General features: G+C 34.1%; 1 long non-coding RNA gene across 2 annotated transcripts in view; it reads right to left on the bottom strand.

Annotated features, from left to right (window-relative positions):
- Nucleotides 1-21,065, bottom strand: part of LOC106506297 — a 470,369-nt gene that overhangs the window by 296,513 nt on the left and 152,791 nt on the right. For both annotated transcript variants that reach the window (XR_002339164.1, XR_002339165.1), the window contains exons 3-4: nt 13,876-14,212; nt 8,251-8,384 (exon numbers count right to left, since the gene is read on the bottom strand). This is a non-coding gene — a long non-coding RNA (uncharacterized LOC106506297). The remainder of the gene's footprint in view (nt 1-8,250; nt 8,385-13,875; nt 14,213-21,065) is intronic.

Below are 21,065 nucleotides of genomic sequence, written 5' to 3'. Positions count from 1 at the left end.
TTATTTTCACTATTTCTAGTCAATAAATTATAATGGTCATTTCCTCAATCTAGCATGAAATATAATAATAAAACAATATGCCTTGCTCTATGACCACATACAAATATTGTTTCACATGTTTATTTACATCCAATATAACATTATATAATAATTCCTAACATCCTGTAGGCCGGTGGCCACAGCTCCGATTCGACCCCTAGCCTGGGAACCTCCATATGCCGTGGGAGCGGCCCAAGAAATGGCAAAAAGACATAATAATAATAATAATAACAATAATAATAAAAATTCCTAACATCCTTACAGGACTCTAAATGTTTATAAGGTTCTTTCCAATGTAATCCTTCTAACATATTATTCCCAAAATACATAATCCTCCTACAGCCCAGTGAGATGGATGTTATTAACCTCAAATTATAGGTAAGGGTATCAGGGCTCAGAGAGTTTATGTGATAGGTCTAGTATATGTGCATTAGGCAGAGCATAAACTAGAACCAGTCTTCTGATATTGTAACTTCTTTCCTCTGTAATATTGTTCATTTGATGTCATACCCTGTATTTCTTTCAAAGAAAGGTTTAACAATACTTACAAGATTTTATATATAATTATTAGATATAAATACTTGTAAGATATATATACACACATATACATATGCATATGTACATATATGCACTGTAATAATGAAAATAATATCATCCTGTTATATTACTATTGTAATAAGTTTACAGTTAGAAATAAATATATGTATTTTAGAGAATGAACACTCTCTAGCTGTGAATAAATATACTAATAATACTTGGAATAAAAAATCACGCCAAATTTGGCAGGGAGAGTGTATAATAAATTCATAGTAATCCATGCTAATTATTACTATGAAATTTTTAAGATTTAAAAATTTATTAATTATTAATATAAAGGAAGTATAAAAATGAATAGAAACTAAATGTTACTTATATTTAACATGAATATAGCAAAAATTAAAATATAATAAACTCAGATATCTATTTGTTAACTAATACATACCCATAAAAAGTAAATAATCTCAAAATATTAAGTCATGCAGGTAAAATATATAATTAGTTATAACAGTCTTACATGTATAAGAACAGCAGTTGCAGTGGTCTTAACATTTTCACATTATACTTACAGTTGTGGGTTAGGCCTCCAGCAAGTGAGCTATGAATAAATGTAATGACTACCAACAGATTTTTAATTGGCAAGTATCATTTCTTTGAAAAATATACAGAGGACATCAAAACATGTGGAAAGGCATAACTCAAAAGCTAGCACATAAGTGATATTAACCCTGTTTGCTGAACAAATTTATCATTCAACAGTTACATTTTCAGTCTTATTACTTCACCCCCATTCTCATTCTTCCATCTAGGGGCCCTGGCCTCAGAGCCTTGGCAATTATCTTTACTATGCATGAAATAATCCGTGTATGTCGTTTACCTGGCTTCCAATCCCCTCCATCAGCCATCCATAGACCTTTAGCTTTCATTTTCAGAAATATTTTATAGCACGTCAGTTAGACATATTACTTGGGAATGATGAATTGTGAGACTTAACTGAAGTGTGAAATGCCTTACTCTAGGAGCCATTATCATGGATGGAACAAGAAAAGCTTTTTCCCAAGTCTTTGCTATTTAAAAAGGCTCCAAAATCAAAATAATTTTTTAGATGGTAGTGGATATTTTAAGATTCCATCCTGTTTTACTAAACATACCTACACATTTTCAGTTATGAAATCATCCCAGCTGGATGAGATCAGAGCACCAGGTCAGGAAACTTTGGGCTCACTTTTTTGTAATCAAGTGTTACCTTCTTTCCGTTTAGATCTTACCAACCCCTTATCCTGCACCATGCACACACATACTTAGTTCCATGTATTTGAGTATGTTTAGCAACACCTGTTGGAGAAGACAGACTGCTTCATGACAGATATGTCAGCATCCTACATCTTAGACACTAATACAGTACAAAATAAATCTCTGTGAATTAATGTGCACATTGTGATTTAAGTCAAAAGGTATATAGGACAGAGATAGAGAGGGGTACTTAAGGTATTAAACATTTTTGTGAATAAGGCAGTGAAAGAGTTAAAATAATTTTGTCTGATATATTAGACTAGGGGCAGCAAACTGCTTGCTTACAGGCTGAATGAGGCTTCGTCAATACAGCAGTATAGGAGTTTCTGTTTTGGCTCAGCAGAAAGGAATCTGACTAGTATCCATGAGAATGTAGGTTTGATCTCTGGCCTTGCTCAGTGGGTTAAGGATCTGGTGTTGCCTTGAGCTGTGGTATAGGTTGCAGATGTGGCTCAGATCTGGCATTGCTATGGCTGTGGCTTAGGCCAGCAGCTACACCTCTGATTTGAACCCTAGCCTGCGAACCTCCATGTGCCGTGGGCACAGCCCTAAAAAAACGAAATAAAATAAAATAAAATAAAACACAGCAGTACTGATGAAAAATGGAATCATTTAACAATAATAGAAAAGTTTGAAATTTACATCAAAATACACATGTCCAGCTTTTCTTAACAAATTAGTTCTAACAACAGGACCCCATATTGCTGCTTTGGAGTGAATGCCCTTAGATGGAAAAAGTTTTTTTCTAATTTTCCACAATAATTATCAGTCTCTTTTAGTCAAATGATAGGAAAATATTTACCCACTGGCTGAATACAGTCCTGTTTTACACTTGTCACAACATTTACTTCTCAAATACCAACCTTTTCATTCTCAGTAATGGCCTAGTTTAAATAATAATGTACATAAACATTCTACTCATTTACTTTCCTGGTTCCTAAAAATATTTCAGTCAGCCACCACAAACACCTAACAGAACTCCTTCAATAACTCCCTAAATGGTCATTATTGCCATTACTTCTCTGCCTCTAATAAAAGACCCTTGGCCACAAAGACCCTTGCTGGAACACTGGTCCAACTCACAAATTTTTCATACTAGAGCTGGTAATAAAAGTCCCTTTCTTCTCTGACAAGAGAGTTTCCAGGATGTTAGTATAAGTTGTCTGTGGCCATATCTCCAATAAAGATGCCAATAGGTAGAAAGGAACAACACTAAAAGAACAGGTTTTAAATAGTAAATAAAAGTTTGTTTCCATTGCTACTATCATCCATGACTTTTCTTATTATAAGAGTAATACGTTTCTTTTTTTTATTGAGCTAGCCAGAGTTCAGTTTCTGGCAAGTTGCATACAAAAAGCATCATTTATTTTTATTTCAATAGCTTGTTTATTTCTATACACATATAAGTAAAATTACATTTATTTCAGTGAAATAATTCAGTACCTATCCTGTTCTGGCTATTTTATATTTAATCTTAAGAATAATGATCTGTTCCTTTATCTAACACTTTAATATCCTTCTAAAAAAATAAGTGAAAGACTGTATGTACATCCAGGAACACTGGAAGAAACCTTAGTAATCATCCTCTTCAGATTTTTGTTTTACAAAAATTAGTCTGCTAAGGACTAAATTTTTGTGTTCTCTGCCAAATTCCTATGTTGAAATCCTAACTCCTAAAGGTGTATCACTAGTTGTGGGCTTTGGGAGAGGATTAGGTTATGAGGGTGAAACCCTCATAAAAGGTATTAGAACTCTTTTAAAAGAGATCCAAGAGAACTCCCTAGTCCCTTCTTCCACATGAAGATACAATAAAAAGTCTGAGATCTTGAAAAGGGCCCTCGGCCAACCATGCTAAACCCTGACTTTGGACTTCTCCAGAACTGTGAGCTAAATTTCTGCAGTTTATAAGCCATCCAATCCATGGTATTCTGTTATAGCAGCCCAAGTGAACTAAGACAAAGTCACAGAAAAAGTCAATGACAAAAAGTTTCATATTCATTTACAAGAGTACTGAATAAAATTTGTTTTTGTCATTAAATTTCTTTGAATCTCATTTATTCTTCTACCTTTACTGTGTCTTAATCCTTGTTTTTTGAGGGGAGTTGGTAAAGTTTGCTGACAACTGAAATGGAGACATTTATACATTCTTTAAGAGAGACAATTCCTTTTCCCTTATGACTTTACAAAATTTTACTAACTTTTACAGAGCACTGTTGTAAGGGTTTTTAATGTTGTTGCTGTTTTATTCCCTACCATAACTTAATCATATAGTTACTGATAAATGGAATATCTATCAGAGGATTAAATATTTTAGTGACCACGAGATCTATTCTAGGAGATAGTAGGTTATATTGACGTTTTACTCCTAGGGTTAATGAGACTTGAAAAAAATCTGTTAAAATATCTAACCTGAGAGTAGTCAGTATACTCAGTTACATAGGCTAATTTAAAAAGCACACTCTTTTTTGACCTATACCCCTTGTTATTAAAATGAACGAGTATGTAGAAAAAAGTACAAGTTAGATCACTGAAGGCAAATTTTAATTCGAGACCATACCAAAAAATAGAATCCTTTCTCTCCTAAAAGAAAAAGGAAACAAAAATAATAATATCTATAGTACAGTTATTCCATGAAGTTTTAATACTCCATTTTCTAAGGTGCTTTGGTAAGAAAAACATTCAGATTATTGTTTAATGCAAATTACTCCAACTAAAATTCTAATATAAGTAAAAATACAAATGCCTACTATAGTTTTCTATTAGAAGCTCTGTCCATCAAGGACATTTTTATGATGCAATTACTAATGGAGTGGACTTTTAGAAGAACAAAAAATTGAGAACCAGGTCTTTTCAATCAGGTGTCAGAGTCTTGTTATTTGGTTTATGAAAAATGGGGTTAAATGGCCAAGCCATTCCCAATTATTTAAACCTTTTGCACCTTATTTGTCTTGCCCTCCAGGTAAGAAAATATCCTTGGTATGGTATAAGTCTAGTTCATAGCATGACGTAAACTGTGTTTTCCAGAAAACATACTCTTAGGCAAAGGTTTGTGTACAGAATGTTTATCGGGGATTAACACTTGTACTTGTACAGTGGAAAGGGAGGAAACAGAATTGTCCAGAGGGAGAAGCAGAGCCGCAATGCAGGTCCTAAAGTCTCCTTTGAGTCCACTGAGGAGATCTGAAGCTGAAATGGCCTGTCAGAGCTGTCTGATGACAGCATCAATCAGTCACTGAATCTCGGCCACCCCAGGAAGGACTTGACCTGAGGTGAAGCATTGTTCTACATCATTTGTTCGATAACCTGTGTTTTTCCCACTGACTTATAAAAATACACAAGGTTATGTGTTTGTCTATCCATTTTTGGCACTCAAACTTTTATTTGCTTTTTCTATTTTATGATATTAGCTAAACTCTAATAAAACATTGAAAAGTTGTTTCAGCAGATATTCTTGCCTTTTTCTTTATTTTAATAGGAAAGTTTCTAATATTTCAACTTTAAGTAGGATATTTGTGGTAGGTTTCTGGTAGGCACCTGTATGAAGTTAAGACGCTCCGGTTCTATTCTTAATATGTTATTAATATATTATAACTGTATGTTAAATGTTACCAAATGCTTTTTGGATATTTATTTAGTGGGTTACATGCTTTTTCTATTTTCAACTATTAACGTAGATGACTTTCTAATGATGAGTCTCTGTGGCTAATGGAATTAACTGGCATGACTTTCAATCTTCCATACATCCACAGTCTTTCCATTGCCCTATTATAGGAAAAATGTACATCCATACCTCTTGACTTTGGGCTGGCCATGCGACTAGTTTTGATCTAGAGCAGGTGGGTGGAAACCACTATGTACCTTTCTGGAGCCTAAATGTTAAGATGTATTGTTTTTACTTGTCCTCATGTACTTGGTCCACTCCTGCTGTGAGAGGAACATGTTCTGGCTAACCCAGTGGCCCAAGGAGAATGAGGATACGATATATAGGGAGAGATAGTAAATCAAATATGATTTTTGTTTTTATATTCAGAAAGGAAATTAGTCTAAATTTATCTTATGTTTATCAGAGAATGTGTTTTGATATTAGGGAATGCTAAGTTTCTAAAATATATATCACACAAATTTGTGTATGTCTACAACAGTTTATTAAACATTATCAACCATTTGGTTTTATTAACCAACTCTAATTTTTATCACTTATCTTTATCTTTTTATTATCTTCTAATCTTTTTGAGTTTGTTTTTATTTATTTATTTTTATTTATTTATTTTGTCTTTTTGTCTTTTTAGGTCTGCACCTGCAGCATGTGGAGTTTCCCAGGCTAGGGGTGTAATCAAAGCTGTTGCTGCCGGCCTACGCCAGAGCCACAGCAACGCCAGATCCACGCCATGTCTGTGACCTACACCACAGCTCACAGCAATGTCGGATCCTTAACCACACTGAGCGAGGCCAGGGATTGAACTTGCAACCTCATATTTCCTACTCAGATTCACTTCTGCTGCACCAAGATGAGAACTCCTTGAGTTTGTTTTTAAATTTTGGTTATTAATTTCAAGTTTTTTGAATTTAATAATATGTATTGTTCTCTAAAAACTGTATTGGGCCATTATATACATTTTGTTATTTAATATACTGCAATTCAATATCAAATAGTTTATTATTTCTATTTTTCCTCTTGAACTGAAAATGTATGTAGAAGGGCATTCTTTCATTTCCTATGGAAAATAAATTATGTATATTTTGCTCATTTGTTTTTGTTGTCTTTTGTTAAAAGATGTACTATTAAAATTTTTTAACTTACTGAGATTCATTTTACTGAATTCTACATGATAAATATAAGAATATTTCAAATATATTTGAAAATAATATTTATATCATATATTGTTTCCTAGATTCATAATTCCACATGTTAGACATGTATTTGTATCTCTACACACTCTCATAAATATGTTAAAGTAACTTTTGGTTGGAGTTCTCGTCATGGCGCAATGGAAATGAATCTGACTAGGAGCCATGAGGTTGCGAGTTCGATCTCTGGCCTCACTCAGTGGGTTAAGGATCTGGCATTGCTTGATCTGAGCTGTGGTGTAGGTCACAGACACGGCTCAGATCAGGCGTTGCTGTGGCTCTGGCATAGGCTGGCGGCTACAGCTCTGATTGGACCCCTAGCCTGGAAACCTCCACGTGCCACAAGTGCGGCCCCCAAAAAAAGACAAAAGACAAAAAAAAAAAAAAAAAAAAAAGAAAGAAACTTTTAAATTATGACATTGACATCATCAGCATTTCTCCACTAATTTTTCTACCAGTAGAACCTGATTGAGAGGCAGATACTATAAATATTTATATTTTTATATATGTAAGATTATTACTAATATATGCTTAATTGCATGACAAAATATAAGTATGAAAAATTTAAGTAGTTTATGGACTTTAAGTCTTAATAACAGTTATAGTCCAGGACAGCCTGAGTATGATGGGCACTAATTCATACATGTGTCCTTGTAACTACAAAGATGGATATTATAGAAGAAAATAAATAATTCTCTGAATGCTGTCACATTTGAAAGAAATAATTTAAACAATTTCAAAACTCTTTGCTTTGAGTCCTTATTCCTCAAACATTGAACATTGACACTGTCAAAAATACTCTTAAATAGAGGGGACAAAGACTTTCACCCCTAGAATTGCATTTTTCTCACCACTACTGAATTACCAGTCTTTAGTTTATAAGTCAGTCTCTGTATTGTGTGGCTTGAGTGATGCATGTAATCATCACTTAATAAATTGATCAAAAAATTTAAGAAATAAACCTCACAGAAGCACCAATCACTTGGTCACTCTTGACCTTCTAATCCCACTGCAACTGCAGATTTACCCATGTTTAGTAGCACAATTCCAATCTATGGCATTCACCACAGGAAAAAAAAGTTAAAGAACTGTTGAAGGCCAAAAAAATATGATTGGCAGTAACTGATGTCCACTAGCCACTTACTGTCAGTAAAGTGTGATATGCGCAAGAAATGAATTCCATTCCTGATTAATCCTGTTAATTAGGGTCAAAATAGCATAATTTATTTGAATCTAAAAATAAACTCTTAATATTTCATTATGCAAATAACTCAACACTCTTTCCCAATCTAACCTCTTAATGACTCTAGGAAGTTTTACTTTTTCACGTGTAACAATTTTAAATGCACTTCATCCTTCTGTCCTTGTCAACATTTTGCTGGAAGCCTAAACTCAGTTACATGACCATGAGATCTCAGGTGACCAGAAAAAAAGTCTTTATACTTCCTTTAATATATCATAAGAATGAACAAAGAAATAATAAACTGGCACCTCTCTCAGGTGAATTTTGAAACCAGACATAATTTGACTAACCTGTTCCATTAAGTACCTTGCTGTTTTTCACAGAGGGCACTGCATGTCTGGTGGGTTTACCAAGAGGTCTCTGATGTTCCACTGTACCTCGTAAGTCTCCTTGATCTTCCACTTGAGGATGGAGATGACAGCAACTAAAGAGAATATAAGTAGAGAGAATGTAAGTAAAATACTTCAGAGGAGAAAGATAAAGAAATGATTTAATGACTGCTTGTCTATCATCAACCCTGCAAGTTCACTATAGTTTCAAGGAACAATACGCTCCAGCAGGGAATCACTCTCCCTACATATAATACATATATTGCTCTAAAGATTTTCCCATAGGCCAGTCTCAAAGCCTTTTGTTTTAAATATATCCACAAAGTTCATTCCTGTTTTGGGCCTTTTTTCTGTTGTCTCTCCTTCTGGAATGCTACTACTCTCCTGGTCTTCACTTTACTGATCCCTTTCCAATACCCAGGTTTTTATTTTTTTTTAATTTTTCTTACAGTCGATTAACAATATTTTGCCAATTCCTGCTGTACAGCAAAGTGATCCAGTTATACATATATATACATTCTTTTTCTCATTATTATCTTCCATCATGTTCCATCATGAGTGATTGGATATAGTTCCCTGTGATATATAGCAAGACCTCATTGCTTATCTACTTCAAATGCAATAGTTTGCATCTACTAAGCCAATACTCCTGGTCCATCCCACTCCCTCCCCCTTCCCCTCAGCAACCACAAGTCTGTTCGCCATGTCTATGAATTTATTTCTTTTCTGTGGATAGGTTCATCTGTGCCATATATTAGATTCTACATACAAGTGGTATCATATGGTATGTGTCTTTCTCTTTCTGGCTTACTTTACTTAGTATGAGAATCTCTAGTTCCATCCATGTTATTGCAAATGCATTATTTTGTCCTTTTTAATGGCTGAATAGTATTCTATTATGTACATGTACCATATCTCTTAATCCATTCATCTGTCGATGGACATTTAGGTTGTTTCCATGACTTGGCTACTGTGAACAGTGCTGCAGTGAACACAGGGGTTCATGTAATACTCAGATTTTAAACTAAATCTTTACCACCCAGAAAAGCACAATCTTATTTATTATAGCACCTCAACAGACCATTCAATAACCCCAGAGTCTTATCAAAGGTAGAGGTAACTGTCCTAACAGTAGCCACCACAAAGTGAAGTTATCTCATCTAATCATTCACTTGCTCTTTTTCTGTCTCTCTATACTGACATGTAAGGACTTGTCCATTGTGAAACCCTTGTTCTTAGAATAGTGTCTGTCAACCAAAGTGATGCTATTAAATGTTCACTGAATAAATAAAAGGAACACAGAATAGGTAATTTATTGAGGTTACCTGAGGATCACCACCAGGAAAATAGCCAAAGGCCTAAATCTTACTGGTTGTAACCACACATTGCTGTTGGCGGCAGAAAAATCAGAAGTACATTACCCATTGGCTGAAGATCAATAAAGAAATGAGTTCTACTGATATAAGAAATCATATAAGAGAACCAGACTTGATAATATACAACTATATTTTCAGTTTTTGGAATAAATATATTAAGTGATTTCAGCCATGTTTATATTTATGTGATTTTGAATATTTTTCAGAATCTGGAATACTTTACTAGTAATTCACTAAATTCATTTACCTGAAAGGGTCTCCATAGATTGTTATTTCCTATTTTTAGTTATACATAAGGTATTTTTCTGATGTCCTATTCATGAGAAATTATATATTTTACTTTGTCATGCGGTGGTAATTTACTTAGAATTAGTATTTACAAATAAAAAAGACAGTCTACTATTAAAATACAATTTAAATAGTATCAGAACTATCAAGGCATATTTAGCAGCTGTGAAAAAAGTGGTTTTAAATGTGAAGAGATGATATTGTGGAGTAGATTATTAGAACTTGCAACAGTGTAGCATTCACTCAGTATTACTAAACTGTCAAACTATTAATGATTTAGATTTCCAGCAATATGTATTGTTTCTCAATCCCAAACATAAATTGCCAATTTCATTAATATATTATTTCATTGTTACCACCAACATTATCAAAATCATCCATACTTGGCCATTTAAAAGATACTGAAGAAAAAAAAAGAGGATGTTTCTCTTATTACAACATAAAATATGTACCTCCAACTTGATAGCCATTTACCATTTACATCATCTGCACCTGACAACCAACTTCCTTATCACTTAATATCAAAATTTTGATTATTCCTGCATGCGAGTTACTGAATATAAAACACACTCTTCTCTGTCTGGAAATTCTTCTCTTCCAAATTTTGTTTCTATTTCCTTTAATATCTCATTCAAGAAACAAATGCCTCACTAAGGCTTCCTTTTTTACTTACAGTACATAGGCTTCCTTATTTTGAATTTTTCAATGTTTATAAAGTTTATATCTACTATTATATTTTGATTTTTATTTTTCCTTATTGGTATTTTATTCAGGTCCAGTGCAGTGATGTGCTCATTTACTAAGAAGGAATAAACATAATAAATGAAAATGTAATGAATATTTGATCAAAAGAGAAAGAAGTAGGTAAATGAAAACTAAAGATAATCTCCAAATAATATTGTCTGTGAGTTTATGTGTGTACACACACATAATATGGTTCCACTAGGTATCTGGGAACATTCTGGGAGTAACATATCTTCTCAGAGATGTTGCATATGTTTTCCACATTCATCTCTTGCAGAGGTGGCAAGAAAGGTATAATATAGATATGACCTGAAATAATGTTTATTTCATCTTTATTCAGTTATGGATCTGGGGTAAGATCTAGAACTACTGGCCACATGGAATCTTTTTAACTATTGATTATGGCATGTGCTAACATCCCAAGATTACAGCAGGACTACATCATAGGGAATCACCTTTACACTGGCCGAGAATTCATGTCATTCCTCTTAGTTGATTCTTCCAGTATATAAGTTCTAGATCTTATATCCTTACATATACAATGCCAACATTATTTTTCATTAAAATTCTGCTGTGTCAGGACTAAAGTTCCAATAGAAAATGAAATAATCACCATTCTATCATGTTTCTATCATGATATAATATAAAATCACCTTTCTATCATGTTGAAATATTATTCAGAATTTACATCCCCAAATCCTATGTTGTATAACCAAAACAGGTAATTTTTATTCATAGGTTCTTATTTCAAGTCCTAAGATAATTCTCTATAATTTTTCACTAAATCCTTTTCAGTTTCTCCATCTTTTTCTTAAGAACTTTATTGTTTAAACATATTACTGTTATACAGGAAAGTAGATGAGACAATATAACTTATACATAGTACAATATTTTAAAAACTGTTCCCTCCAAAGATTTTTTTAAGTTCTTCTTTATTATTTCCACTTATTTGTCTTAAAATTTGGAGCTAGTTTAATTTTTTTATTAAATTCTGTCAAATTTTACACTAGCACTTTACCCAAAAATTCAAGGAAAGAAAACAGTAATTTCTATTGAAGGTGATCTGTCTCTGATGCAATTTGATTTATAACCTTATCTGGCAATGCTGGATCGTTAACCCACTGAGTGGGGCCAGGGATCAAACCCACATCCTCACGGACACTATGTCAGATTCTTAACCTGAGTCACAATGGGAACTCCTTTATATTTTTTTAATTCTGTATTGAACTGTAACAAATACAGAGGAAAGGGCACAACTCATAAGGTAACAGCTTGATGAGTTTTCACAAAGTGAATACACCTGTGCAATCAGCACCTGGATCAAGACACAGACCATCAACAGCCCCCAGAAGCCTTTTCACGTGCTCTTCACTGTCCTTCCTTTGTCCTCCAGATAATCACTATCTTAAATACTACCAGCACACTTGAGTTTTGCCTGTTTTAGAATATATTACAAATGAAACATGGATGGTCCTTTCTATTCCTTAGTCTTCATTCCATGACATCATCCCCTCCAGGGACCTTCATCTTCACCCCCATCTACTGTGACCTTGCCATCTTTAATAAATATTCCACCTCCGACATTTTGTTGGAAATGTCTTTCTGACCATTTACTTCACCTGATGTAGTCACTTTGTTCAGAATTTCCTGGATTTGTTGTCCCTGTGAAAACATCAGATTTACAATACTCTCATTGTCATCATCTCCCTGTGCTCTCACTCCCTCTAGTTCAAGTAAGATTCCGTGCTCTCCAAATAACATTAACTCCCTGGCCTCCTCTCATTCCACTGCATTCACTGAGCAGAGCCAACTCAATTTAAACCCAGCTCTCCACTTAACCTGCACCTGTCTCTAGAGCCAAGTGTGGCTTCAGGAAAAGCACACACTTGCTGACTGGTCTCATTGCAAATTCAAGTATTCAGTCTCAAAATGCACTGCTACACTTCCCTATTAAACTTCATTTCCAGTGTCAAAAATAAAGCTTTCACACTTCTGCTTCACTTCCATGCTTCTCATGTCTCCTCTTTTCTCCCATGCTCAGCTCCTAACCTGAACTCAGATTTCATGGAGAAAACAGAAACAATTAGATAAGTTTTCTCAGTTTCTTACCACCAAATCTTCAACATACCTACTTCTGCACCAATTCCCTCGGCCTTCTCTCTTTGTACAATGTTTGATGTGTCCCTTCCCCAATCAGAATCCAATCCCTCACTTGTACCCAGCATCTTACCTCTTCCTGTATACTCAAAAGCATTTCCTCAGTAACTCTCTGCTCAATCACCTCATCAGCTTCTCCCACTGCACTGGATCAGTACTATCAGGGTAATAATATGCCTTAGTACCTGCCGTCTTAACAAATGATAACTCTTTTTTGATCCCTCCTTTCTCTTCACCTACCACACCACTTCTTTCATCTTTTTGAGCAAACTGTCTAAATTGACTGCCTCTGCATTCTTATCTCCTGTATCCCTCCTTTACTTTCTTCAGCCAAATGACTAAACCCCAGTTCACTATCGAAATTACTCTTTTCGAAGTCACCGGAACCTCCAAGATGCCAAAGCAATGGTTTCTTGCCAATGACCCCCCACTTTTTTTTGGTTGCTGTCCAGATCTCTTTCCTGAGATTCCCACTCATACAATATAGTATCTACTCAATATAATACCATGATTTCCGCAGGCAACTTCTGCACTGGTGCATGTCAGTTGCATATATTGACTCATATCTTTTCTGTTTAGAAAATTGCCTTCTCATTAACAGGTTCCTATGAGAATATCAAATGTTAATTATTTTAATATCACTCCTTACTTCTGAAATATAACATGTCCAAGTCCAAACTGTTTACCCTCAAAACTGTTCCTCCTCCACTGTGCATCAATTAAATGGCTCCAGCACAGCACAGCTGCTGTGTGCTCTTTATCCTTCTTTTGTTTAAAGTAAGTCTTCTTTCCCTACCCGCTTCCCTTCATTCCTCTCTGAGCCTTATACTTTAACCCTCTTCAGATCTCAAAGATCGGAAATGGCCAGTAGCTTTCACAGCTGCCCTCTCTTCTGAGCCGCATTCATAGGCAGCATATCGCAACGAAGTCAGTTTTTTGCTTCCTTTCGCAAAGCTTTCCCTGCAACTCGGTGGCTCAGACAACTTTCAGTGGCTTCTGCAACCTGTAAACATAACCTCACCTTACTCCAGACAGCGTCCAAGGTGTAAGTGCCTCAGATCATGATGCTCACAGCGTATCTGATGGCGCATCTGCGCTGGGCAGCCAGATCGTATCCCTCAGACTTATGCTCCCGGAGTCACCTCCAGGACAGGCGCCCGTCTTGTCAGACAGGTTTTCACGTCTGACGTCCTCAGAGCCTCACATCCGACGTCGTCGGTCAGGTCTTCACGTCCGACGTCATTTGCCAGAGTCTCACGCCTGACGTCATCTGTACGGGCTACACCTCTGACGTCATATCTTGGCTCTGCGTGTTCCACGTTTTAGGTCAGTGTTAATTATTGTTATTGTTATTATTCCTAAGGTATAAGACAGAGAAAGAACTCAACTCTAGGGCAACTCTTAATCGTCTCTAAGTTTTGTATCTCCATGTATTAGTCGAGGGAATCTTTATTATTGATAAAATCCTCATATCCAGATGAGGGCAAATACAGCCAGCACTTGTAAAGCACTTACTATGTGTTAGAGTCTTAAAGGACTGTTCATTTATATTCTTTTTTTTTGTCTTTTTTTGTTGTTGTTGTTGTTGTTATTGTTGCTATTTCTTGGGCCGCTCCCGCGGCATATGGAGGTTCCCAGGCTAGGGGTTGAATCAGAGCTGTAGCCACCGGCCTACGCCAGAGCCACAGCAACGCGGGATCCGAGCCGCGTCTGCAACCTACACCACAGCTCACGGCAACGCCGGATCGTTAATCCACTGAGCAAGGGCAGGGATCGAACCTGCAACCTCATGGTTCCTAGTCGAATTCGTTAACCACTGCGCCACGACGGGAACTCCCCATTTATATTCTTGTGTAACAACATAATAGTTAACATTATTTTTTTAAATCCTTGATGTATTATCTCATATGCTCTTCAAAATGACTCTCTAAGATGTATACTATTTCCATCTCCATTTTATACATAGGCAAATTATATTCAGAGGTTCAGAGATATTAAACACATTTGCCAGTTGGCTAATTTTTTCATTGTTTGGCTTAATGTGTGGCTTTTTCCCTAATCAGATTGTAAGCTGAAAAAATTATTCAACAGGTAATGATTACTGTATTTATTTTAGGTGTTTTACTATAACATTAAATACATAAAGTTATATGCCTTTTCTACAGGAGAAAATTGTCCAAATAAATCTCAGATTTAAAAACAGTGAAGAAAAGTTAAAACTGTCCATCTTTTATAGGGACACTGATCATACAATATGAATTTATTGTCTAATAATGACCGATTTTTTTCTGACATTAAAAATATATGTATATGTTTAATTCCTGGTATGTTTTATGTGCTAGATATACATCAGTGAACAAAACAAATACCTTTCCCATAGGTATTTTGTATTCTAAAGGGGCAGTGATCAGTGAAGGCAGATGCTAATAGTAAATATAACTAATAATATCTATTGCATGTTAAAAAACGATAAAACTATGGACAAGAAGAAAAGTAGAGCAGAGTATAGTGAATCAGGAATACTGTGGGTGAGTGGAGAGAGCTGAAACTTTAAATTAGAGTGTTCCAGAAAGTACCATTGACAGTGAACAATGGGCAAAGACTTGAAATAATAAGGAGGAATTAGTTCTATGAAAATTTAAATATTTGGTTCCATCAAAATTAATTAAGAAGGCATTTTGAAAGATTGTTAAGGACTACCATCTACTTCATGAATTCTCATATGCATTTCCCCAACAATTTAACCTCTATAAAAGCAGAATACATATTACAAAAGTGTGTGTTTTTCAAGATTACAATTCCTGATAGACAAAGGGCAGACATAATTTGTTGTTTGAAAAATTCTGTTGACACTTTGTGACAAGATTAAGAAAGCCATCATGAAAGTAACCTGGATTCCCTAAAATATAGGTATATGAATCCCATTTGTATAAGTTGATATCATAGCTCGGTATTATTTAATAACCTATATGGGAAAATAATCTGAAAAGAAATGGTTATATGTATAACTGATTCACTTTTCTGCGTACGTGAAACTAACAAAACATTTTAAGTCAACTATACTCCAATAAAATTTAATTAAAAATAAAAGCTTTGGAGCTAGGTCTAAGGGTTTGAATTTAGCTTGCCCACTTATTTGTCTTATGATTATTGCCAAATTCTTTAACCTCTCTGTATCTATTCCCTTATTAGTGAAAAATAGATACAACGATACTTGTGCCACATGGTTGTTATGATGACTACACTATATATAAATGCAAATCCTTTAAGACTCTGGCATATAGTAAGTGCACATAGATCCCTAACCCTAACCCCACTTAAAGTCTCAAGTGCAGAATCACTGGCTGTATTTGTCCTCTCCCACACCCTGAAAAATAAAATCTTGTATCCAGCAAGATTAGAATTGTGATTTTCCTGAGAATATTTTCACTTCAACTGAAACATCATTTCATCTTTTGCTACTTTGGGAGATTTACAGATAGAATTTTTATTTTCTATAATTGTTTTGTAATTTTGTGTATTATAATTTGTCTTTTACTTAAAGTTGTATGTCTTTGCACATACTTTTAAATTGATTCTTTCTTGAGGAGAAGATAGGGTCTGTCTCATCTGTGTCCTGGAGGATGCAAACTGTTTAATGAAGGTAGTATTTATAGAAATAAAAATCTGTTATAATTGGAAAACAAATGGCTAACTGAAAATAAATATATTAAAATCACAACAAAAATATATCTGAGAAAAGATACTAAAATAAATGTCATTGAACTTTTTTGTCTTAAGTATCAACAAATTTCTCTTTAAAAATTCAACCCAAATTATGTAAAGCAATTAAATTAAATCAAGGAGCATTATGAATTTCTTGTTCCTTTATTTGTGATTCTAAACCTGCACAAATCACTTCATCAGTATTGACAGACATTCTGTTAAGAAATCTCAATATTTATAATAGCTTCTGAAATCTAAATTTAAAAAATTCTATGACAAAAATATTATTTCCATTAGAATATTCCTCTTTAATGAAACATTATACATTACATTTATTTTACTGTATATCTTAGACATATTGGCGGGGAGGGAGGCTCAGATAAATTGAGAATTGAGTCACATTAAAGGGAATTAATTATTCCTATTTGGAAATTTGTAAACTTCACATAATACCATAACACATGATGAAATTATGCCATACTCTGAGTGGAATTATAATATTCTATGTATTTTAAATGAATGAAATTTTACTTAAAATCTCAAGTGCAGAATCATTTCTGGAGCAAAAGAATGGCTATTTTAATCTTAAGTGTTGATATGTATCTTTGACTAATGATGCAAATAATAATTTTATTTCCTAACATTTTGGATAGAAATTTCTGAGCCAGAGGATAAAACTAAAGGAAACCAATAGCAAGAGTCAACAGTGAGTACAAAATATTTATAATGCTTTCACTTTTTAAATGCTTCCAGGTACCCATATACCAACATGACTTGAACAATAACAGATAACTATATTATTCAGAATAGTTTGTATTATTTCTTTTTTTTTTTCTTTTTTCTTTTTATGGCCGCTCCAACGCATATCGAAGTTCTCAGGCTGTGGGTGGAATTGGAGCTGCAGCTGTCAGCCCAGCCACAGCCACAGCAACACTGGATTCCAGCAGCATCTGACACCTATGCCACAGCTCACAGCAATGCTAGACCCTTAACCCAGAGAGCAAGGCCAGGGATTGAACCTGCATCCTCATGGACACCATGTGGTACACTGATTAGGAATTCCTTATATTATTTCTTAAATTAATCACAGGGTGAAATTTCTCTGACAACTCATAAAACAGTAAAAAATGAAAGTTTCATAGAGAGGTGTTAGTACTACTTATGATCTATGCCCTTTTCCTAACACTGTTTTTCCCAAATAAAGAGTAAACGGGTAGAATTTTTTTGCCCACATAAAGTGCCATGAATTATATACATAAAATAATGTTACACAGTCTGTTTCAGTCTATTAAAATCTGGTTTTTGAAATAGCATAGCTTGCAAACTGAGATACACTTAACTTTTTAAAGGATCCATCACAGATTTTTTTTTTTAATTTGTAAACAGTTTCCTCTTTCAGCATTTAAATTAGAGTAAAGATATATAAGTGCTTTCAGGTAGTAAATTCACCTGAAACTGGAGCCCTTGACACACAATATCTCTCTATCAAAAGAATATGCTACTGTGTCTTTGCAAAAGAAGTATTGTACTCTTAGGGATAGAAGCCCAGTTCGAAAATCGTGGGTAATGTGGGCTAGAGCTGAGGATTATTGCAGTAGCAAATCACTCCTAGTAGATGAGAGGCATAAAACAACGAAGATTTACTTCTTGTTTATGTCCTATGTCTATCGTGGATCTTGCTTTTTTGCACACACTCAGGGATTCAGGACAATGGAGTGGCTGCATTTGCACGTTGTTGGCTTCTATATCGGAGTAAAGGGACAGGCTCTGCTGTCCCTGCTGTCTCAGCAGTTCTTGCTGCTGCAAGTAAATACTAAGTTCTAGTTTTAGCAATTAAATGCTTATGACTCTTTGGCCAAAACAAGGCACCAAACTATTTCCAAATACATAAGCCAGAGTGCAATATTACTATGGGCCTGAAAGGACAGGAGGTGGTAGGAAATGGAATATTTGGCTAACAACAATTAGGACTATCACAAGTCACCAAATTCTGTTTTGAGAACTTTCCCATAGCCTAGTGCCTGAACTACATCAGTGAACCATTTAAGTATTAGCTAAAGACACTTTATGACTCAGAGAAATCTACATGTGAAAAATGCTGTGCATGAGCTGATTAGACATCACCACTATGTCTATTCCAAACAGATGGCAGAAATGGAAAATCTGCTGAAATGTAAGTAATAAGCTTTAATTATTGAAAGATGTTCTGCATATTATTGACAGAGAAATTTGTCCTATTGACTAATTTTTTCTAGACAATGATTCATTTTCTGACCAGTGCAGCTTCACCAGTTTTTCTGTAAACAAAATCTATCATCCCAAACTGCATTTTGATTAGTTTAATTAAATTTATGCTTCACTGTCACTAAACAAAAGAAACTTAAGGAATGGGAACAGGTCAAAAATTTCCCTTACCATCTAGTTATTCAACAGAAAACAACATAAAACTTGTTCAGATGGTGAAAGATAACTATTTTTTTTAAAGCATACTTCCTTTCCTAAACAATTTATCTTTCCTCTAAAAATTTTAATAGACTCCTACACTTATAGTTTTGCAAGTCTCTATCATTTGAAGCAATACTTTCTTCTTCATACTTTTAAAATAATTATCTTGCTTTTATAATTTTGTTTGCTTTTATCTTATCAGGAAACTACTTTACCACTGTACAATGAGGAGTCAATGTAGTAAATGTATTTTTATTATCTTTAATGTATATACTTTAATTCATTCAGTTCTTAAAAAGAAATGAATGTCAGTAAAAAAGTGATGTGTTCATATTATGCTTGTGAGTGAACAGTTTTAAAATGTTTGGCTAATTTGAGTTTCAAGTCCATTTTCTAGGAATTCACATGTCTAATATACGAAATATATATATATATACGTGTGATTTTAGTTGAATTTTTTGTTAAAGTATAGTTGATTTACACTGTTATGCCAATTTCTGCTGTACAGCAAAGTGACCCAACTCTGTGTGTGTGTGTGTGTGTGTGTGTATGTGTGTGTGTATGCACATTGCTTTTCTTATATTATCTTACATTATGGTCTATCCAAAGAAAATGGAAAAAGTTCCCTTTGCTATACTATAAAAGTAATTTTAAAAGGCCATTTATGTCAGTAACCTCTTTCATTATTTTGGTTGACAAAATTGCATGACATTATATGGCCTTAACTATTTAAGAGAAAACTAAAACAGAAATTAGCATAAAATATAATGTTAATAATTACAAGTCTGAACAAATTACTGATAAAATTGAAGTAGTACAATAGGGCTAATGGACAATTTAGAGTTATATTTTCTACATCCTGATCAAGGCCTAATGTTCATTCTGATTTAACACTGAAAATGAGTTGTTTCATGTAATTGAACTGGATTAGTTAGTTAAATTAAATTGTAATATAATCCTTGTACACATCAATAGAACAAAGTGTATGGAGATTTTTGTCCCATATATCTTATCAGTGATAACAATTTCCACACTATATTCAAGTCCAGGAAGAAATTCCTTGAGGACCTTCCAGCATTCACTAAGTCTCCTGGGGGCCCTTTCAGCTTCTCGTATGTTGCTAAATCTCAAACTCAATGTTCCAGGCTTCAGACTTCTGCTATGGCACCATACTACTTTTGATATCAAAGAGTATGCCTGTTGGCTCTTGCTGCAAATAAAAAAAAAATGAAAAAATAAAGAACAAAACTCAAAAACATTATGTCACAATTCTGAGATATAGAAATTCAGGTAAAGAAAACTGAAAGTAGTTTATATCTACTTCTTAAAATACAAATAAATAACTTTTAACATGGTGAAAGGACATATGGAAGTAAATGTTTCAACATCTTTACTCTGTCTGGGAAGTGGTAAAAGTATCATTTTATATATTTCATTGGCATAAATCAGGGGATATGGTGTAATCTCTAGTATTATCATTAAAAATTATTAAAGTTAAAAAAATCAAGATAGTAGAAGAAATAATTGAAATCCAAGATTAACGAATACAAAAAAGATAAAGGGGGTAAAATGGAATACAAATAAGATGTATCAAACAACAAAATTATAAGTACAGTAAATACATGTGAACAAAGTATTTCAAATAAAAGACAAAGATTGTCAGATTTTGAGAATTCAGTCATATGCTGCTTACTATAGACACACCTTAAATACAAAATACAGGAATATTGGAAGTAAAAAGCATGTAAACATCAACCAAAAAAGATGATATAGCCACATAAGTATCATACAAAAATAGACATCAACAAAATATAGTGATAAAGAAGGAAATGAGATAATGGCAAAAGTGTCTTAAAATTTTATGTGCCTAGTAACATAGTCTTCATTGTATAATGCAAACTGACATAGTTTACAAAGAGAAAGATACAAACCCACAATAATAATGGAAAACATAACAATTTTTATTTCTGGAATTGAGAGGCAAAGAGACAAAAGAATATTAAGACTTTGAAGGGTTCGAGGAACAAATATAATCACATGGACCTAACTGACATATATGGA

Source organism: Sus scrofa, chromosome 15 (assembly GCF_000003025.6).
Source record: "Sus scrofa isolate TJ Tabasco breed Duroc chromosome 15, Sscrofa11.1, whole genome shotgun sequence".
NCBI lineage: Eukaryota > Metazoa > Chordata > Mammalia > Artiodactyla > Suidae > Sus > Sus scrofa.
Note: the sequence above shows the minus strand (reverse complement) of the source record. Positions and strands in the feature narration are given on the sequence as shown.